Here is a 24495-nt window from a genome sequence, read left to right as displayed (position 1 = left end):
ATCAAAATTCATTAGTCGAAGAGCGACAACACCAGGGCAAAATACATAAAGCAACGAAAAAAAAAAACAAAAAAAAAAAAACAAAAACAAACAACAGTCTTCAAAACACTAAATAGAAAAGCGACAATTGAGAAACACAATCCCGACTAAAAATCGGGGGTGATTCCAGATGCTCCGGAAGGGTGGGCAGGTTCTGCTCTAAGAGTGACACCCGTTGTTTTGATCAGTGTAAGTACAAGTTCGGTGATAAGTCTTGTTCGGTGAGGTCGCAATCGAGGATACAAGGACTGTATTGTGACTACATTTGGAACATATACGTGTTACAAGAAACTTTATAAATTTCTAGACATATCTGCATGGGATTTTATTTCTGTTATCTTTAATTTTTATATCATTTTTGTTTATTCTTTTTGCTTGTTTACCAATTTGTTTCTATTATTATATTTTAACACCCAACTATTCTCTATTCTTTGATTTATTAGCCATTTTCTTTATTCATAATTTGTATCAGATTAATTTTAATTCTGTTAATCCAATCCATTTGATCCCTTTTAAATGATTATACAACTTATTATAATAAAGTTAATAATATAATAAACAATGTGATGTTTTATTGCGACTCCCTTTTTGAAAAGCGTCTGAAAAAAATACCTACATACAAACAAACAAACAAAAACGCACAAAAACGAAATGAATATTTTCACTTGATACAAATATAAACCAGTGCACGTTACACAATATTTGTAAATGTTTAAATGGAAATCCCGCATAGAGAAGCACTTCTGTAGGTATCCGAGTGTCAACGAAAACCACTTCACCGTAAGTACTTCTTTTCAACATTAACAAGTGTCGTGTAGATTTTCATCTAAGCGTCTTTATAGATTTAATTGCTTTTAAACGTTGTTATTGATTTTCTCATCTGAGCGCTACTGATGGGTCTTATCTAACCAAAACACGAATCTGACGTAATTTATACGTACGCCTGGTATCTCTGATGATTTTTTTTTTTTTTTTTTTTTTTTTTTTTTTTTTTTTTTTTTTTAGAAATTAAGGCAAAATTTAATAATAAACGACAAACTAAGGCAATACTTTGCAAGGTTTTGCAGATAAAATCGAAAAATGTCCGTATAGCTACATGTAACATGGATAATAGAATTAATCTTCCAGCTCTGAAATGGATTGTGGTCAAGATGGGCAATAGATTAATTTTTAGACATGACGATAAATAACATCTTTGAAATAACAGAAGCATATTAGAAAAGCTCTGTTTTATTACCTGCCTCTGAAACACACAGATTCTCCACACATATTTTGAGGAATTTTGAGGTAATTGTAGACATCTTTAACCTACATAATTGACAATTTTCGAGGCAATATGTGTATGCCTATTTCCCAAATCTAAAAATCTGTTTTAACATCGTGTAAAGAATTTCAAAGTAAATGAAAAAGTAAGAAGATATCTCGATCCACCGAATTTATGTCGAAGAAGGACAGACAAGTAATGACAACAAAAAAACAAAAGCGGAAAGACGTCACCAGCTATTAAAACACTATACTACTCAAGATAGAGCAACACAGTAGGAAAATGCAATGTGTCCTTATTACACGACTTCTTTTTTGTCCATTTCTGTCTCATTTCCGATAAATCAGAGTTCAATCAAAAGCTGTTACTGAAATAGTAAAAAAGGAACAATTATATTAATTAGAGCTAACACTGCAACAATAATTAATTGACTGTTTTTAAAAATGTGTGTCCAAACCCAAATGCTCGGAAGACCGTCTCGAGAGTTATACTTGGACTGTATATAAAGTAAATATACTATCTATGTGTAATAAGTAATAACTTAAGTTACTCTTTAGTAAAATATCTAATTCCTACTAAATACAAATTAGAATAACAATACAATTGAAAACGAACTTTATTTTACTGTTGTCCAGTCTGATACTTGGCTAGAAGTGACCAACAAGGGAAAATATTCCCGCTAAATATCAATATCCCGTGATCTGTATATATACGTGTACATACGAAGTACCCGTATCAATAGTATTCACTAGTTCCGTTATTACAGTAATTTCCCGCTATTGTTTTTTCTCGTGCTAGACTGGATGTCCAGTCCTGATAATTAAACTTTGTTTGGACAATGTTTCTTTAGATTGAAGACATATTTCGTACTGGTAAGTTGTACTTTAATTTCAATTTATTCGTTTTTAATGTTTGACTTAAATATTTATATTTTTTCAATTTATTTATGTTTCGGTTTTAGACTCAAACATTTATAAGTTCATAGCTTACGTTTTATTACCAAAATATAGAGGAAATTGTACACTAGCTAGTTATTCTATGAATATCGGGTTAATAAAGATATCATGTGGTACATTTTGATAGCGATATTATAGAGAATGGTTAATCCGAGAGGGATATTTTAGCGTAACGGTCGTCAATCTTCGGAATTATTCGAGTCTTACTCTGGAATTCAATCTACTTAAAATTCGTTCTCCGCACTTGCTCCTCATTTTCGTTCGGTTGTTTATATGTCGCGGGTGGGAGCTCCCACACGCGACATATAAGCAACCGAACAAAAATGAGGAGCAAGTGCGGAGAACGAATTTTAATTAGATCGTCTAGAATTAAATTGTGTGTTATCGCTTGTTTTTTAAGGTCTTTAACTAATCAGGGCTCTCGGACGTGAAACTTTACTCAGTACTTGGAGTACAAAATTTGTGCTCGAAACACCAAATCCAGGATTTTGATTGGTTGATTTCTGAGTCTGAGTACGAAAATCGTGCTCGATTTTTTTATGACAACAAGGCCAAATCTTCTAAATGACGAGTTTCAGACATTATTTAATGCGATGTTTTTTGTTTACTGGGCTGACTTTGGTCCCTGGTGCATGGAATTACAAGGTCCATGTTCAAGTTTAACATAGTCAGTGGGAACCAGTAGGTGTATTTTGTTTTTAATCTCAGAGGTTGGAATGTGTGACTTTATTTAGTTTCTTTGTTGTTTAATGTGGGTTCTTAGGATTGTCAGTATGTTGGCCAAAGACCGGGAGCGAAAGCACAGACCGAACACACTCTACCAGTAAAGTAAATGGCCACATTTTACGGTATTGATTTATTCTAACGCGTTCGAATGCCCGTGCCTGTAGTGAGGTAGATTTCAATGAACGTTATCTATGTCAATGGTAAATCATTATGTCGGGGATCTTGTCACCACAAATTACTTAATACCTATACTATAGAAGATTCTTTCATAAACAAAATGAGGAAACGAAAGACAGCAGTTCACAAGCTATGCACAGAAATCTTTACATTAACTCCAAAAGTGACTTTAAAATCAATTTGGCCTTAAAAGCGGAACTATTATTGTTTATGATAATTATAAATATCTCACACTATCTATATATAATGCAGATGTTTTTTAATATTACATAATACTAATTACCAATTATATATTTCCTATTTCCTTTGCATATATTTTTGTCAACCGGATATCAATATATATAAAATAATCAAATTTTAATTGCTATCTAATAGTTCACAGAAGATGAGGAAGTAAAGAAGGCATTGTAGACAATTTTGACATTCTATAAAAAACAGGAACAAAATGGATGGTTATCTAATATATACGTATTTTCTGCTTAAATGTAAGTTTAATATTGAGCTACAATAGTCGTTTGGGACTGTACAAATATTATTAGTTACATAGTCTGCTAGTGACCTAATACGGTATATATGGGGTCAGTAAATTCCATATGGGGTGAGAGCGAAGCTCGAATCCCCATATGGAATTTACTGACCCCATATATACCGTATTACGTCACTAGCACACTATGTAACGAATTTATCTTACCGACTATCTTAGCGTGTGAAATTTAGACTAGTGACCTATCAAAATGATCAAGTCTTCAATACCGTTAGCATTAAGAAACTACTTCCATTGATCCCACAAAAACAGATGCCAACAATAACAATTTTTTTAGGTTTAAATGTGTTTTATGAATTTATTTCAATCTTCATCATCAATTTCGTCGTCTGTTGAAACCTTTAAGATTTTTTCTCAGTACCGTTTTGTTTTTATAAAGGGACGTAACACCACTACTAACCGTGTATGAAATAAGCCCCGCCTCCCTACTAACCTAATATGGAATATACACGGTCTCCACGCGGACGCTTTTAACCAATCATATTCCTAGAAATGTATAGAAGGTAAGATAATAGCTATTGTTGGAGCATTGAGCAGCTTCATATTAACTTGTCAGGCGAGTAGCTACGTTTACGTCAAAACGCCCGGGCGTACACATAAATTTTAGAGAAAAAATATTTAATCTAAATAAAATAAAAGATCTGGTTAAAAGCCTTTTAATTCTTTCCTCTATGACTTGTAATTGAAGAAAGAAGTGACGAAATAAACTTATAATCAAATGGTATCATATTATTTATACATTTGTTCATTTTCTGTCAAAGTGTGAATATCGAGCCTGTGACCTTTATGTCGCAAAAGCGACACATACCGATCTTAGATTCCGTCGGTGTCGTCAACACTTAGGTTTGGTCTGTGCATGGTTAAAGTTTGTTCAAGCATTTAATAACTTTGTCAAACCTTCATGGAATGTAATGAAATTTGGACAGAAGCTTTCTAATGACCAAAAGATAGTATCCAGAGCATAATAAAAATATATTTTTTCCGTATTTGACTGATAAAAGGACTTTTTTTTGCAGTTAATAAGTAGATACAGTAAGATAGTCTTAGGTTAAAGTTTGTTAAACATCAATTACTTTGTCAAACCTTCATCGAATTTTATGACAATTTGGCAGAAGCTTTTTTATGATTAAGAGATAATGTCTGAAGCAAAATTTGAAAGTACATTTTTTTCTTCATTTTTCTGTATTTAACTGACAGACGGACTTATTTTATATTTATTTTTTTTGCAATTAACAGACTGGATTAAATTTTTGTGACATGTTAAACATTATACCTTCATAGATTGTTATGACACTTGGATATCAGCTAATTGTTCAATTTCATAAAAAGTTTGTATTTTTCTTAAATTCCGCTTTTACACTGACAGCAGCAATCCCAGGCGAGACACATGCCTTACACATTTTTATGTTACACCTGAACATCTATAAACATTAATCAGTTCCTGTGTCCATAAACAAAATTTGTGCATAAAAATGGGAGAAAATAAGATGAAGTTAAAATAATTAATATATGACAACATTGAAATGGAAACTCTTTGCTTTTTGGGATTTTTGTCGATTGCTTGTGTTTAATCCCACATCTCCCTTTAAACATATTATAAAGTGACTGGTTTGGACATTTTTCTCTGAAATCTATGACCATTAGATTCCAAATGAACACAATAACTGATAAATTAACAAATTAGACTCTAAAGTATGTTACTATTGATGAGTTTTTTATGACAAATTTATTTAAAATAATATTTCTTTCTCAATAACGAGTGAGCTTCCTGGTGCTTCTCCCTCAACGAACCTCTTACCAGGAAGTCCTCTGACCTAAACCTGCTGGTGGCACCCACGCCCCTCGCCAAGGTTCGGGCGTACACTTAAAAATAGCCAAGCTACGCCACTGCTTGTACTGTTCAATTTTTTGGTTTTGCCTATTGTACTTATAACGTATTCTGTGTTATACTATATTCTAACTGCATTCAAAACGATCAGGTGCTATAGTGATTCAAATGGAAATGATGAGTGTAAAGTTCCGAATGGATACGGTGGAAAACTACACGAATCTAATTTAATCAACGTTAGGTTTATCATAATTGATCAAACTGGTCAGAAGCGATTAAACCGAAATCAGATTTGGACATTTAAAGAAGACATTTGAAATGCTTAATTTTTGTTCCCAATTTGTCACACTTATTTTACCATGTGTTTATCCAGGAGTAATACCACCAGTGATTTCCCCCTATTAGTCTTTGTTAAATTGACATTTTTCAAAAATATTGTGCAGAATTCGTCTTTCAAATTGTTTCAATTGAAGAAATACTTGGCATGAGTAAAGTTTTATCCTGTCGAGTACTACAGGGAATATTTCACATAACATTTCATTGCATATAAGATAATAACCATCACTGGAAGTAAACCAATCAAATTTTCATCCCTTTTTTCCTGTTAACAAGCTTTAGTAACCATGTCACCTGAAGTTTCAAAAATACTTTATAGGAACAGCAAAAATATAAGAATGGTGCTTTGAAACACCCAAGATATATGTTTGTGACTCAGAAATTTGTTTTTGCAATGAAATGCAGGGTTCATTTCCTATAACTGTCACATCCAATGGAATTTTTTTTCCGACCCTTTTTTGTATGAAACCGGATGTGACGTGCTATGATTTGGTGGTATTACACCTACAGCTGATTTACGGTATAAGTTTAAAAATTTTGACAATTGTTGAAGCCTGTACCGAAACATTGACGATCTTCATTTAAAAACTTCCGGCTCCCATTCATTTGTTCAAAATGGTCTATTATACCCAATAAATGATATTTCGAGAGCATACTACATTCGAGTGCAAATTTCATTGGTGAAATCAATCCAAGTTACACAATAGACAGTTTAAAAATACAATATTCGCGACCGTGACGTTTAAGAGTAAGGAAAACTTTTTTCACAAAAAAGTAGAGAATGTAGACCATGTCTGAATGATTTTACAATAGTTATACAGTCTTTTCTAAATAATCATATAGTTAAGCTTGCTGTACACAACCTTATTCACTTTTAAGTACTTGTTTAATGTGTATAATGTTTTTATATAATTTTAAAAGATAGTCTTTTTAATTTTGAAGCAAAGGGATAGATACTTTTAGTGAAAATGAACTTTTTAAGGTTAATATGATCCTGTTCCAAATCAGAAACTGGTTTTTGATCAGCTTCTTTAAAAAAAAATCAATCTTGAGATTTATGAAGACACATAACAAAGTAGAAATATACTTAATGTGGCTAATCTATTCAACAGAGTATATTTCTTAACAGATGATTCGAAAAACGAGCATGTGTTTACCACGTAAGAAACGATTGCTTCGAGGGGTGTTCTCGGATATAACTTTTATTCATCAGTACGCGGACGTGTCAGAAAGCACCCTTTTTGTCAATTTAAAATGGAATGATAAACAATTGTCATACAAGTGGGAAGTTTATCGAGCTATATAACCAGGTATAACCCATCATATTCTTTGAGTAATGCCTGTACCAAGTCAGAAATCATGGGCGGATCCAGGATTTTCTGAATGTGCGGAATTACAGAAAACGGAATATATACCGGCCAGTGGAGCGAAGCTAACAATACAAAAAAATGTATTCAGGATAATTAAATGTTTATAGTTGTTGTTCTTAGCAAAATGTCCAGTGGCAAATATTTCATACATGTTTAGGACGATTTTTGTTATTAAGATATGAATGATATTTGTACAAGAACGAAACGTAAACATATTTCTATATTTTTAAAATACAAGCTCACAAGGTAAAGACTCCATAGGAAGAAAAGTACCTAGACTCATGCATTATTCTGATTCCTAGCCAACAAGTACTAGTATTTGCTTCTACTATAAATGACGCGTGTTTGGCAATCATACCACATCTTCGTATATTTATATCACATGTTACAACTCATCAATCTAAAGCTGCTGATTAAATATAAAATTCTGTTACGTGGCACCTGAGAAAAGTCTGACGGAAATATTTGTTAGACGAATGGTCAGAAAAAAACTCATCATAGATACCAGGATTAAAATAAATTTTGAACGTCAGACGCGCCTTTCGTTTACAAAAGACTCATCAGTGAATCAGAAAAATTTAAAAAGGCCAAATAAAGTACGAAAGAGCATTAAAGAAAGACTAACAGATAGACAGACAAACAAACAGATGGACAAGGTAAATGCAATAAAGCTCTAACTTTTACAGCAAGTGTATAATTTCAAAAATGCGGATAGAACCCAAGGCGAATTTTGATTTTCTGTCTTTGTAAACAGATCAAATTTTTAAATTTGCCATCTTTTTATGGATCTTTTCTATCGTAAATTCCCTAATCATTATAACACTGGATCCCTGATGGGTGTTTATATCATTTGAATACATCAATATAAATCGTCTTCACAGGAAGAATAATGAATTTACAATAAATTAAGTATTACCACCGCTTACCATTACTCCATGGTCCATAGGATCTTCCTGCTTTGCTGACTGGTTTCTCATCTTATGGCTCTCTTTTTTATATTGCGTAGAGGATGATTACACTGTTTTCCCTATTTGAAATCCTTTCCAAGAGTGAAAAGGGCAAACAGCCAAAAGAAAGGTTGGTAGTGAAAACCACACATGGTCTGACGACGACATAAAAAAAAAAACGCTCTTCACAAGCTATGTCATGCTTGCTCATTTTGAAACTTCCCTTTGTCTTGATTGTACTTCAAATATTTTCAATTCGGTTTTCTTAAATGATTTACAATGTATGTGCTGCAGTCATCTTGTCTTACTGGTTGGGGATATCGTTTATAAAATTCTGATAAATTGAAAACTACTAGTACAACGGAGACAGATCAACATCTCACTGGAACAGATGTGAAAGGACTTGCCTTTGTCTAAATACATTCAAAAATATCCCCCGTCATCCACAGTATCTCCTCAAAGGTATGAACGCCCGTTACGGTAAAAACGACATAAATCTGTACAAGATCGAATGAAATACAAACAGACGTAAAAATCTTTTCAAACCGAAGTGAGTAATTCAAAATGTAAACATTGCAGTTCAGGGGCCGGTGAATGAAGAGAATCAAAGTCTTTATGCTATTTATTCCTTAATATTGAATATGAACCACTCTGTATTTTCATACAAAGAAATAAAATGGCAATGTTTAAATTCCATTAAGATAATGTCTTTGAATGTTTTTTCAGTAACATGGCAACTGTTGTTATATTAGAGAGAGTTATCTTTCTTATATCATGTTTACTCCAAAATAAAAACAAATTTACTCAAATACAGTACAAGGTTTCATATGTTTTAAAGAAAATTATTTTCCTTATTTTGGATTTAACCATTTTCCTTAAAACATCCGGTCTTTGAAGAAAATAGAAGAAAATTTTTATACTAGAATAAGTGGGGAAAGTTCACATTTCCAAACATTTAATATGTAGGACCAAGAAAAATACTGTGTTTTATGGTCTTATATTTAAAATTCAGTACAAACTTCACAAAAAGTATTGTAAATTTCTGCGACATACCGTAAATCACTATTTCATCATTTTGCATGATTCTTAGCCAGACTGCTACTTAAATAGTGTATTGAACCAATGATGTATGTATAGCTTTTATCGTACATTTCTAGAATTTGTTCCAGGTTTGTTTTAGACTTATTTGATTTTTTTTTAAAACAGATATTATCGACATCTACGGAAGTATATGCATCAGCTGGAGTGTAAACAGTGATCAGCTTAGAATAGCGTGCAAAGCAGATAAAATAGTATCTAGCGTCACAATATATAATCCGTCCGGTGATGAAATAGCGCACTGCTTGCTGCCATACCCAAATTCAATGTGTTTTTCAAATACGAACAACATAACACAAGACTTGTCATCTGGTGAAACAGCATATGTCGTTAAAAGACCTCACAATGATCATCCATTAAATGGTTTATGGAGGTGTGTTCATGGATTCGATGACGTCAGTGTCGAGGTTAAAGTGTCAAAGGAATTAGGTATAGCTGCACCAAAATATGTATGTATGGCATACAACGTGAAGAGCGTTTTAAGTAAATTTGTATCCCAATTGTTCAAATCCGACAATGAGGTTATATTTTGGCTGACGGCACGCAGCCTTAGACTGAATATATTTTTCAAGATACACAATTTTCACTCATTACCGTTATAAATAACAATCATGTGCAATTTTCACTCAATACGATATTCATAGAGCAACTGTTATATAGTCCCCATAAACAACCTTGTAGACGACACTTGTGCGCTGTAAGTTGTTTTTGTTTGTGTGTGTGTGGAGGGGGGTGGAGGTGGCTGTGTGTTTTTTGTTTATCATTTATGTTCATCATATTTCAAATGTGTATATTTTAAAAATTGCAAAAAAAACCTTGTGATGATATTTCGATATAAAATTCTAACATTGCACTTATTTGATCTTAAAGTTTATTTTAGACAGTTAAATCAATTCTAGTGCAAGTCAATTCTGATTTATGACGAAACATTAAACGAAAAACAATTTTGACTAATGTTACTTACCACTGACTTACAATTCCCTGACTTTGGACAGTCACATCGAGCATGTGGCGAGGTTAGATATGTTTGTGATTGTTCAAAAAAGAGGGACGAAAGATACCAGAGGGACAGTCAAACTCATAGATCACCTTCCCACTTACCGGAGTAAGATGAAATTAATACTCAAAAATCTTACAACAGTGTTAAATTGGTAAACTTATTCAAGTTACAAGATATCAGAAGCATTGAGTTTTTTAAGTAATGACAAAGAAAAAGAAAAACGAAGAAACTCTCCCGTTAAGTTGTTACCGAACAGAATTTTTTTAAATAAGCTGGAACAGGTTTGTCAATTTTGGCATAGCCTCCTCTTACACAATTCTGAGAAAACTGTTTCATTAAGAAGATGGATATCGTTTTGCGGATATTGAAAATATGTTTTCATCCACGTTGATATTCTAGATGTTGTGACGTATTTAGTATTTTTCCAGTTCCTTATAACATAATTGTATAGTTATAAAAACGGAGAAAAGTGAAAGAGGCCGAACGGTATAAAATTCAATTAGGATCACAATTACGTTTTATGTATACAATGCGTAGCGCAATCAAAGAATTCTACTAAACTGTCAGACATAGAGACTTGGGTAAATTTGACAAATATATAACAAATACTGGGCAAATACAGAAAATATAAGAATTTTTAGTAAGACTATAGTACGGGACATAGATAATACACGACAGTAAATTTATGGAAAATTTCAAGTTATAAAGTATATTGTAGGTTATAAATCATAATTTTTTTTGATAAACCAGTTTAAAATTTTTGAGTGGCCTCGTTGTGTAGCATGCAAGATTTCTGAGCCAGAGGTTTTCAATTCGGAAATCAGACGAGATTAACAAAAAATGCATATGCATGGTTGAATCTACGAATGGGACGCGGTGTGTCCTAATTATAGTTGAAAAGCTAAGATAAGAATTTCGTGAACAAAATATGTATCTAGAGTAAGATTCATCAAATGCACTCTTGACCAAACAGTTTGAGAGCCTATAATATAAAACGTTGAAACGATATACCGTTCGAGGACCAGTTACCGTCAGTTACCAGTTATCGCCATCGTGCATTTTATGCAATAACGGACGCGTTGCGTTTATACAGCATACTGCTAGTATCTTCATACAAAAACTTTTGTTTTTGTTCTAAAAACTTGGTTTTGTTTGATACAAACACGACATCGAAAGCCTGATTTTTTTGGTTTTTTTTCTACGTCGTTGGAAGATACGCGTGTGGGGACATGACGTCATCACAAAGTTCTTTTTGGACAAAAGATTTCCCTTAAAAAAGAATAAAATAGGTTTATAAATTTTTTAATCAATTTCTATAATCCTTTTTAATGCAGTCTTACTTGTTGATTTCAGGTCACATAGTTTCAAGATCAGTTCATATTGTGCGAAAGTCAACGAGATTCGGAGTTTATGGACGGAATGACGATAGTGTTCGTTCCTTTGACAAACCTCCTCCTCTTTTTGCCTCAAAATAGCAAAATATGACAATAATTTTCAAACTAAAAGGATATATCTAACATTTAAGAACTTGCTTCATAAGTGACGGTAACTCAATGGTCCTCGTACCTATAAAATTTCAAGCAAGAATCAGCACATTAGTTACCCGAAATTCGCTGTTTAAAAAAGAAATTAAAGTCCGAGTCTATGGTTCTAGCTAGACCTAACTTTGGTAAACCTTTTGATCTTAAAGTAACATTTCCAAAAGCATTTCCTGTTAAAATTAATTTGAGAAAAACTATAAATTACTTAAAGTACTTGACCAGTAGATATCGTTGATACATTTCCATTCGTCAGGCAGTATTTAAAATATCAAAAAGTCATTATCATTTGCAAATGTGTCTCTTTCGTGTTGTACATATTAAACTAACGAGGCCTTACTTTTTTTCAGGTTATGAAGTATCCCCGAAAATAACGTTAAGTCGACCAAAATATGTCCAAAGGCAACAACAGATATCACTGTTGTGTACCTCAAATACAGCATCGACAGTTTCAGCGGTTTATTTTCATGTTAACAATCAGTTTTATACAAAAATAAGTACAAATGCAAGCGGTTGTTTCTCAAGCTTGGAGGCATCAGTTTGTCAAAGTGATATGTGCCAGTGTTTTGCGGAAGGTAGAAGTTTCACGTTGAAGTATTTTGCCGAATTAGATAGCGGGGACTTAGCATTTAGATGTTCTATGGATTTCAAGATGTTTGGCTCATTATCTGATTGTCTTTTCGTATCAGTAGTTAGTGCGTATAAAAATAAAGTTCATTATCATCACTCTTTTGTATGTATCACAAAAAAATGCAAGACTTTATATGTGTAATAACAAAATGTGAACCTGACGCAGTGATCAACGGCTTCAATGAGGTTTCAAATTCTGTAAAAAGAAACCAAAATATACTAAAAATCTATTTTCGTTTACAGTGGGGGTGTTAATTTTTGACAAAACCATTTAAACATTTTTTAGAGTGTTCTTTCCCCGAGACTACTGTTGCTCATGATTTGAGTTTCTCAGGCAACAACACAAATACCCTGGAAACAAATGAGACTTAAAATGCTTTTTATATCATATTTGTATAATTATTTGTCAAAAATAATTTCTCCATTTTGTTTAAATTCTTCTTGCAGATATAAATGGTCCTTTCATTTCATTTGATAAAGAATTTCCATTATCTGCTGGCAGTGTTGTTGAAATTATGTGCAAAACAATTTCCAGGGATTACCTACTCCAAATTTACATGCAATGCCTTGAAACAGTTGTTCAAACAAATAAGCGTGAACATAATACATACGTCGCTAAAGTTTCCAAAATGGTGACGTCATTCGACAATGGAACAACGTGTTCATGTAAAGCGTCAGGCGTTATTACAAGGTCATTGTCAATCAAATTACATGTAATAAGTAAGTATACAGTTGACAACACCACATCTTTTTTTTTTTTATTTATATATGCATATATGTTATTTATGGAATGCCCTTTACCGTCAGGCGTCAAACGATCATTTTCGGCTACCGTTAGCGTCAAATTGGTTAAAATGTTATCGTGATTTGTCCAAATATCCTTATCGTGATTCGTCAGAGGTCTCAAATAATTCTCCGTTACCGTTATTTTTGGAAAAAATTTAACGTGATTCGGCAAAAGCAGTCATTTTTTTTTATCGTCTTAAAGAAAGTGTACATTTTATCGTAATGCACCAAAAATTACCGTTAACGGCATCTGGCAAGATTTTTACCGTTATTCGTCATGAAGGTACAATGTACCCCATTACGACCCTCATTTATATGATAATCTATAGATACGAGATTACCTGTATTGTTTTCTTATGTGACCTTATTCAGTTTTGTCACTTGTCTGTACTTCATATGAGAAATGATGTACAAAAATTGTTTAATGATGTTGAAAACCCAAACATGACCTTAAATACACCACGTGGGATACACCAACAAAAGAAACTGTAGGGAATGATATTCATCCGCCATCGTTAAAATTGCTGATCAGACGACTATGTTGGTGTTTTAAGAAATAGGACTTCGTGATTTGAGACACAGACCATTCTGTTAGTGATGGTGACCATAAAAACTGAGACGTTAATTTTAGTCGTTTAGAAGCAAAAAAAAAAATCCCAGTTAATGAACTCCTCTTATTACAGGGCTGCCAAGTCTCACGCATTCACGCTAAATTTTCATGCTCATTTGGCAGCATTTTCCTTTGATCTATTGTTTTTTCTCTTTGATCTTTACAATTTTAGCCAAATCTCACGCACTTGCTTCATGAAAAGTTGGCATAAGTGTCTTAATGAGAATATAAACATGCTAGAAATGTAAATTCAATACAATAGGACAGAGGATTAGTCACTATATACGTACTGAGATATTACACGCTGACAAAGAGAAAACTTAAATCATAGCATTATCAACATTTGATTGTATTTGTTTTGTAATCCATATATCATTGTTTTGTTATTTGCATTTAAGGAAATTTGTACATAGGTTTTATGTATGGTATTAATCAATGTTAAAATAATATAATGATAAATCTATTAATGACAATGTTTCAATGCACACGGATATTTGCCGTCCTAGAGTCTACTGTATTCTAGATGCTTTTTTTTTCAAAAGTGTACAATATTATTGGGTAACAGTGTTCTTATCGATCGATGATTGATTAAATGTAAGTTGATATCGAGCTGATGATACCACGTCATTTTCATGTTGGTGTACAGCTGTGAAATTACCCACAATCCTTTAACCTCGAAACTTAACGATATATAGGAAAGAGTAGACATTAATTGATGCGAATGCGTTGTAAGAAAAATCAACAAATTTAACATAAATATAAATAAACAAGTCAATGAATATAAATAAACAAGTCAATGAATATAAATAAACAAGTCGAGAAAGATGCAACAACAAAACAAACAAAAAATTGATTCAAATGTCCATGCAAAAAACAGACAACAATGGAAAATAAAACAATTGGTTCACATTGAACTCCCCCACCCAAAGGAGTCTTGTCTAGTTTCGATTGCATTGAAATAATATTTGTGGAAACAATATTGAAAGCAGTGGACAGTTGATAATAACCATACGAGATTACGGCATGTACAAACTGCTACAATAGGTCAAACTGACTTTCTATGCAAATTCTACGAAATATATGAGATCTTATCTTTCACTTAAAAATGGATAACTACTTATAAAGATTATTGAATTTGTGTGTTTATTATACTTATAGCTTGATATCATTGTAAATCAAATTCCAGGAGCTCCCATTCTTAATATGAATGATAAGGTGATCTGCAACAACACTGATTCAGTCATTATATCATGCGAAGTCAGTGGCGAAATGTCAGAATTTGGATTTTCTCCATGGGAGCACAGATTTCATGGTACATATATAAGATCTGTGGCAGGAAATATTACAGGAAATGTTTCATTTTTGTCAATCGATTCTTGTAATTATGAGGACAATGGTGAATACATATGTGTAGCATGGAACCAAGATCCTCAAAAAATATTCCGTCAAAATAAGACTACCAGTGTAATTGTTACAGGTAGTAATTTTATCTATTTGTCTTATTATTAACTACGTTAAGAAATCATCAATTAATCTTCTTAATACTTTGTAACATGGCTTGAAGTACAAAAGCTCTGAATGATGATTCAACTCACTATTTAAGGTACAACAATTGATAATCTTTATGTACATTTGATAATGAGTTAGCATTTTCAACAATTCGTTTTCGCATCAATTAGTTAAATGGCTGTTGGGACAAAACTCCGAATGTTAATTTAACTCAATATATAAAAATTCAATAATTCTATTTGCATGCACTTCTTGATGTAGTAATGCGCCAGTGTTGTCAACAACAATAACAACAACAACAAAACGATTTGTAAGCTTTAAAATGTACTTTGACAATTTAAATTTAGTGGTTCTTTTATTAATATGTTCTTTATGTTTATCTTGGCGTTTTCTTGCAATTCATAACATTTTTTTTTGCTGCATGTTTACATTTAAAAACATCTTGCCGTTTTAATTGCGTTTGTTCAGAAAAGAAAATCCGTATCAGTACGTTAAAAAAGAGCTGAATATCTTAATTGATATATTATTCGCATCGCAGCTTAGATAAATGGGATAATGAAAAATTCAATATATTAAATCTGAACATAGTGTTGAAAAATGAACATACGAATATAGACAGAAGCTTTCAAAATGTGAAGTGGAAACAATGATCTCATCAGTCCAATGATGCATGGATCAAGTTTACCCACAACGCGTTAAATTTGCGTGAACGAATCAGCGTATATAATTTTGTTTCTGGTAATTAAATATATAAAATCAAAAGTATTTAATGAAATGGAAGTTTTATCATTTTGTTTTTCATCTAGGTCCACCAGTGGTAATTGACAAAATTATTACAATGGGCACAACTATCACATTATCTGCCAAGTTTCTATCAATGCAAAATCCGTACAACCCGAAGTGGTTTTATAAAAATATGCTGCTTCCAAACTCAACACGATTTTTCCAAAATATGTCGACGGATATTTTAGTGATAAGAATGTTTGGGAAAATTTTAACCCACAACGGGTACATCGCAAATCTCACTGTGATCAACAAAGACTACGGCATATTTAAGTGCTATATTTTGCTTGATAATGATTACGGAACGACGAAAATAGAATTTGAATTCAACAATCATGACAATGGTATTACTTTACTTTCTCTAAAAAATTAACACTCTGTCACAAATAAGACACCACATTCCTTGTAACGAACATACATATCTACTTGCGAAGAAATACATTCAAATAAATTGTTTTCCTTAAATTGTCGTATATTGCCTGGATTCAAAGTATGAAGTATCATAAACACATTAAGCAGTATTTATTTTATGCATAGTTACGAGATATACATTATAGAAAATGGTTTACAAAAAGACAACTACCCACCAAAGTCCAAAAAAAGTTATAAATAGCTATAGGCACTTATACTGACTTCATTCAAGAAGAAAACTCATACATGTACAATGAGACAACATAAAAGGCACCAAGTTGACACAAAATATAAAACGATAGTTTTTGTATTTGTAGTATTTTATGTACTAGTGTGTAATATTCCCAGAGTAAGCATGTATAGAAATGAGTTCAAAAAGTTCCAAAACTAGTCTCTGTATTACTACATTCAATGATTCTGTATGAAATATTGGGGAAAATCTGACCTGCTATAGTACTTATTCCAAATAATCTCCAATAATACATATATGCAGCTTACACAAATGTTGTCTTTTCTGTGTTTTAAATTATTAAATGGTAAAGCAAAAAGACAGAAAATACCATAAGGCATCCCAAAAAACTTGTCGAATAAAACAATCAACACCATGGACAAAAAGAGAAACTTTAAATAAGCCATGTTACTCATAGAAAAAACATTGATTAGTCATATCAAGGCTACACACAATAACGGAAAGTCTCTTAGTGAATATACGTAATGAAATTAAAAAGGCACCAAATATAACACTGACTACAAAAGCAATAAGAACACGAAACTATTTAATATAAATAGAGTACTTCAAGTAAGGGTAAGAAGTTTGTGCTTCACTAGTGGCACCAGCCGTGTTACTAATTGCAAGTAAAATTTCTTTGGTGGTCGCATTTGATGAGGAAAAGATAACGGAATTTCGGCGACGACAAATTGAACATTCTATTAAATTTATCTTTTAACGCCTTTCAAAATTACACAACAAAATCAAAAAAATTAAAAAGGTAGATTTTTACTTAAACTGTACTTATTTCTTGTAATCTATAGTCATGAAAAGATCATCAGTTATGGTATGAATGTGTAAAACTGGTAGCAGTCGAGTTACATTCTCATACACTCTAAAGATATATTTCATTAAGTTGCAGGTTAATTTCCTCCTGGTAATTTGATACCAAACATAAAAATATCGATACATTGTATTTATTTAAGTTAGTTTAAAAGAAACACATATAACTTTTTATTAACTTTTAAAAAAAAATGATCATGATATTCATTTTTTCCAGGTTCTAATGTTTTTAACATTAGACTGTTAAGCTGGATATTACTTGCAACTTTGCTGTTTGTTGTCTCAGTTATTTTATCAATTGCCTTAATTTGCCGGCAAAGACGAGGTATGTTTAATAACAAGTAAAAGCTTAAACCTATCAAACCAATATAGAGGCCAAAAACATCAAGATTTATCTATTCAAAAGGGAATACTTTCATCTTGGAATCATACAAGATTGCAGTATTCTTTCGTTTGCAATGATTTTGTCAGTGATGTATACTGCAATTGATTAAGTGTGTTATGGCTTTGTTAAATTCATAAAACTGAAGTATACAAAATCAAAATTTAGAATTGTATTTTCTAATTGAATAAGGCCATCTTTCTTATACCTTTCTTCCAAAATGAGACCTTCAATAGTGACTGGCCTGGGGAATTGAAATATGGTCACTTTGGTCTTCTTCCGGTCGATGATAAAACACCTTCCGAAGTTGGGTGTCTGTTGGCTGCGTGGGATGTACAAGTCCGCAGCCACTTCTGGTCAGAATGGGGACATTGAATCCGATACCTTGTGTAAGGAGAGAGCCACGCTTTTTACAGGTTAAGAACCCTTGCAACAACTCTTTGAGAAGTTCGTAGGTGGCCTATTGCAAGACAAAATTTCTGTCTTTATCAACTATACCCTCATTTTCCAGTGGCAGTAAAAATTTCCCCAACCTTTGTCACGGACGGATTTTATTTCCGGACCTACCTATTGTATTTATGATTAATTTGTTCTCGTCCAGAACATGTATGAAATAGTTGCCACTGGACGTTTAGCAACCAACAATCAATTAATCCAAAATGAGACCACAATTATATATTAATAGAAATATTTCTCGCGGAATAAAACATACATCTAAGACTGTTATGATCACAGTGAATGTCAACATTTTAAATATAGATTATTCAGAATCACAGAACTCAGAAAATATGTTTATGCAAAATAAAAATAAAAAGAAATCTTCAAATTTGTTGTTTGTTTAAAACGTCATCACCAATAATGATACTCATCATTCTTATAGATACACAGAGACTACTTGCTGCCTCAAGAGCAATGTGAGTAATTTGAAAGATTATCTTTGTGTCAGATAAGATAATGAGTTATTTTTAAGGTTGATATGGATAGTCGACACACCGTTATTGTATTTCTTTGACCGTGTGCATGTTTGTTTTTTTTGCAAACAAACATTGCAGACAAATACTAAGTGAACATTCTGTTAGTTGATGAACTGTGTGTTGATTCAACTGCTGGTAAACTGTTAGTCTGATGGTATCATCACAGACGTCAGTTCAATAGTCGGTGCTTTGGTACTGGCATTATTTTTGATATACATTGTATTTAAAAAAATTCCCCGTTGTATAATTAAGAAATGATTAAGAAAATACCTTCAATAGTGACTGCGGAATAAAAAAAGATGTCACTTTTGACCTTTTTACAAACGGCAGTAAAACCCATGCCAAAGTGGGACATCCGTGTGACTCTGCGGGATGTATACGTATGCAGCGACGTCTGCAGAATCGAACGTTAAATGCGATGCCTCTTGTAGAGAGAGTGCCATGCTCTCTGTAGGTTAAGAACTCTTACAACGCTTTGAGGGTCCGTTGTCTACCTGCTGCAATGTAAAATATCTGTCCATGTCCAAAACACCCTCATTTGATAGTGGCAGTCCAAATTTCCCGACCTTCATCCCGGATTGTGCACATGTAATTGCAATTGTTAAACCCACCACATGTAGAGCTAGTAAACACATGTTCAAGGCTATCTGTACCAATTATTGTTACTTATAATTTTGGTTTTGTTTCAACGTTTATCTCTTCGGTGGCAGGGTTAAGGAAGAGTCATTTGTACTGGTCATTATATCTTTAAACTCATGTTAACCTTTTGTAACTAGGATGTTAATTACATCGGAAACACTTTGTTTAAATGGTAATTTTAAATATTTTTTAGAAGAATTTCTGCTGTCATTTTAAAAATTCCATAACGAACAAAGGAAAACGATGCGGTTGTATTGTTTATTGTTATTGTGAAAATATTGAATAAAACCATCGAATATGACTTTACCTCTGTTTTACGTAGTTTTCCCCAGCAACAATCTACGAGGAATGATTCATGAAGTGGAGAACAAGCACAGAAATATCGTATTGAGAAATATACTCCAGGTTTCACTTGTGGAGCAGGAATCTTCTGACCCTTCCTTCTTAATGACAAATAAGCAATATTTACATGCTGTCTTGGGATAACAAAAGTATGCCAAACTAAAATTCGCGCCAAAATCGAATTAAGTTTACCTTCATCAGATACACCCGAATTCAATCTTTTTATGACATGTAACTAAACTCTTGTCCTATAGCAATGCATTTCAGTCAGATTGTGTACACGACATAAATGAATGGTGTATACCGCATTCGATCCATAATATAATGTGGAGCAGAATTTACTTACCCTTCCGGAGCATCTGAGATCGTCGCAGGTTTTTTTGTCGGGTTCGTGTTGCTCAGTCTTAAGTTTTCTATGTTAAGTTTTGTACACTGTCTTCCAGTTGTGCTTCGTTTGTGTTTTGCCATGGCGTTGTCAGTTTTTTAATCGACTGATTTGTGATGGACTGGATATTAGTAGATTTGGAAAAAGTGCAATATGTTAATTAAGCATTTCAACGATTTTTGTAAGGACACCTAATGTAATGTCATTTACAAACAAAACACTACTGAAATGGAATGTGTTTGCAGGATTAGATATATCTGTCGATGATGTAAGACAGCTTTCTTTCCTTATTTAGAAGAAAGAAGATTGATGACGAATAATTGTTGATTGATCTGCTAAGTTTAAAGATTTATATTAACTACCTCAAATACATTACCTATTAGGAAAACGTATCGGTGTGCTCTCTTTTTGCATTCTGTTCATTATGTTAAATAAGCTTGGACACAATGCAGTAACAGTAACAGTCCAGGTTCAAACTTATATTTTTAGCTTATCAGTATATCAACTCTTTGAGTGAAAATTTTTGTAGAAGAGTGATATTGTCGTTATTCAAGACATCAAATATAACATATGGTCATTATGATTATTCGTGAACGGTAAATATTACCAGATGTAGTGAGAAGGTTGAAAATGAAGACGTCAACGTTTATCCAGCATAAAGTATAAATGTTGTAATTGCAATAGGTGTGGTGTACGTTTAAGAGAAGATTTGAGGACTGGTCCTTCAGATAGGAATGAATTTGAAAACTTTGAATTCAGGAAATAGACACTTTAATTTCAGTTCATAATTGATCGAATTGTACTATATTGAATGTTTTAACACCTGCAACAAGTTCAAGACTTAGCATTTTGTGTATTATCCTTACAGAAAAGAACATGTATGAATACATTTTTGTAGTTTCAATTTTCATATTCATTAATGAAATATTAGAAACAACTAATAACAACGGACGAAGAAAGTATTTTGTGTTTATTTCTGTTTATTTCTGAATAGAATACTTTTTTTTTACAAAATATGTTACTTACAAACGTCATCTGAAACGCTTTCACATAGCATAATTAAAAATATCAGACAAATTCTAATAACCATCATGCCCATATAATGCAAATATGTTGCCGGTGTCAACATAATACAAATAGATTTTTTTCTAAAAACATATTATCTGTAAAACTGTTAAATTTTACGGTTAGTAATTCCAATATAACACGTATTAAACTAATAAAATCATACATCACAGATATCTTGCTGCACCTGGACAGATCAACAATGTAAATATTTACAACGAGACTTCTACCTACGAAGAAATTGAGGAATATTACTTAGAACCAGAAGTTTCAAGCAGAACCGAGACAAGTGTTAAGGAGGATGAAATAGAAGAGTACTCAGAAGATGTTGATCATTATCTTGAATTAGAATAATTTTATCATTTTTACTTTTCCTGCAATATACCAATTTCGGTGAAAAGGAATAAAAAAATTAGTCGTCACTTAAGAAAATGATATCGATTTGAGAACTTGATAATCTCTGCTGATTGTTTGTCTCCTTTATTCTGTTTCTGTTCAATTAATGTTCCTTTTTAAATTGGCATTCCTTTATCCATTTTTTAGGATTATTTTGACATAAATAATTTTGAAGCATGTAGTTGCCACAAAAAAATGGTATTGAATTTTGATAATTTTTTTGGGAGACCTCATATTTATTGAAAATACAAAAAACCTGTTTAGGTCCTTTTTGGTCATATAGCTCTTCAACTGTTTTGGTTCTTATACATTCTTGACTTTCAAATATTTGGGTTTGAGCGTTCCCGATGAAAGAAAATCCAGAAAAGCGCTTCGGATGCATGTCATTTTCATTATTTCGTACTATCAAACATTTGATTACCTAACATTTTCAAATTGCTACGAGCAGTAAACACTATTTGAGTTGCTCTTCATTTTTTATATATGAAGTAGATAAGAACATTAATTATTTTGCTACCCCAAGCCTTGGTCTGTTTTTAAGACTGTCATACTCTTGTAGCTATTAGGAATGCAACTCATAATCCTACGTTTATTTTAATGGAAGAAATCTACACACTACTAAATACATTTCTGTCATTCAACTTGTATTCCTTCTTATAAGGTTCATGCAAGAAATCTAACACCTTCGAAATGCATTTTTGTAAGTTTTTAAAGGTAAAGTTTACTGGGAAAAATAACGTATGTGTAGGTGCAGCAAAATTATCATTACATATATAACATATATATGTGCATGGTTTATATGTTTCATTCGAATTCAAACATTTTGAGGTTTCAGCTTGTTAGTTACAAAATTGGTACGATATGTTTGTTTTTATGAGCTTAGATGTAACGATGTACAAGAGCAACATTGTGTAAATCGTTTAAATAAAAATATTTCATTTGATGTTAAAATGTATAAAAATGGTGTACATTTACATTATGAATATGAATAAAAAGGCAGTATAACCAAGTACAACAACAACAAAAACTAAAAGTTACAAAATCGCATTATATTTTAACACTCTGAAAAAAGTTAATAACCACCTGGGTTTTCAGCAAAGCTTCATTTTAGAATAAGAAACGTTAGTATTAAACAACATGGATCAATCCAAATCATAAACTTATAAATCTATTGATATTTAGTGAAAACCTAGATCACAATTGGTATTAATACCAAGGAACAAGACTGAACCATATGTTGGGTAAACTATATGACTATTTTTATTACAGTAGAAAAAACGGCAATAAAATACCAATGAAAAGTATCAATGTGCATTTCATTTTCATATTTTTAAATGCATTAGCAACACGGCTTTGTTCCTTAAGCTAAATATTCCCATATGTAATGTCGTTTAAAATACCTAAAGCCTTTTGGGATATACCATCATCATTTTCGGTGCAAATTATTTAAACGTCTTCTCATTCCCATAGCAAGACGTCAGAGTTAAAATTGTTGGAACATCTGCCATTCCTGAATCAAGCCATTTATCGGTTCAGCAAGTGTTGTACATCTGGGTTCTCACTGATTAATTTTTTGCACGATAATGTCCCACATGTGATCAATGGACTCATGTTATGCTTGCCATGGTTTAGTATCAATTTCGGTAGTATTAGTTTCATTACTTAATATATTAAAAATCTATATGAATAAATTAAGAAAACAGATAAATGAACAGATTGCAAAGGACATGCATAATGCATACCAATCTTATTGAGAAAAATGTAACTGCAGTTGATGAATATTCATTTTAAACAGTTGTTCTCCTTTTACCCGGAATCCATTTAATTAATGCTTGTATCTTTTGAAAACTGTTGTGGCATTTTTTTCTCTACAGGTTATTTCCAAAATTCTAAGTATCATGGTCCGACGTAATGTTCTTTTTTTGTGTGTATTCATTGTTAATCAACTGAAGGCCTTTGCGTTTATTGACAGAAAGATACATACCTTTTTAAAGTTTATCCCTTTCCCGCCAACTATTGGTCCAATAAATTTCGCGATTTTAAACCTTTATGCACGTTTGAAACATTTGTTTATGATTTATGTTCGCGTTATGGAAATAAATTGCTGGCGAATATTATTTGGTTTACACTATTGTTTGGTAGAGAAAACTATCTTCCTAAGTGATATTCGCCTATTTGGTTTTCTACACGCGCTTTCATTGAATCCCCTCCATTTTCAAAGGACGTAGCTTTTCCGTCTGTGTTTTTGCCTTTCACATTGAGTTTACCTGAGATTGTTTAGTTTCTCAGTATCTTCCTTGAGATTCATCTCGATGTCTTTTAGATTTACTATAATATTCGATGTTCTCCTACAAAAATAAATAAAACTTTATGTTGAATTAAAGAAATGCAATATGCATACAAATGACATTTTTATTATTAAATTTGATTTCAGGTATGTATTGTTTTTTTTATTCCAAGATTTTACATTGTCACATTTTTATTTTTGCATTTAGAAATCTGCAAGTAATAATAATACTAACAAATTGTTGATTTAAAATAAATACGTAAAGATATATATGTTTATCAATCAACTTATTTCAAGTTCATAAACGTTTTTTTTTTTTTCAATTAAAGTATGCCGTTACTATAAATGGATATTCCATGATGTTATATAACAATACAATACCGATACCTCAATTCTCATTATGTACGCTAAACACTGTACCA

General features: G+C 32.2%; 1 protein-coding gene across 1 annotated transcript in view; it reads right to left on the bottom strand.

Moving 5' to 3' along the window:
- Positions 1-21278: 21278 nt before the first annotated feature.
- The window catches only part of LOC127709409 (uncharacterized), a 41661-nt gene continuing 38444 nt past the window's right edge, over positions 21279-24495 (bottom strand). Inside the window, exon 7 of the mRNA XM_052214936.1 lies at positions 21279-24134. The gene's annotated coding sequence lies outside the window, so the exon portion shown is untranslated. The remainder of the gene's footprint in view (positions 24135-24495) is intronic.

This window comes from Mytilus californianus, unplaced genomic scaffold (assembly GCF_021869535.1).
Source record: "Mytilus californianus isolate M0D057914Y unplaced genomic scaffold, xbMytCali1.0.p SCAF_7, whole genome shotgun sequence".
Lineage (NCBI taxonomy): Eukaryota > Metazoa > Mollusca > Bivalvia > Mytilida > Mytilidae > Mytilus > Mytilus californianus.
The sequence above is the reverse complement of the archived record's forward strand: the minus strand, read 5'-3'. Positions and strand labels throughout refer to the sequence as shown.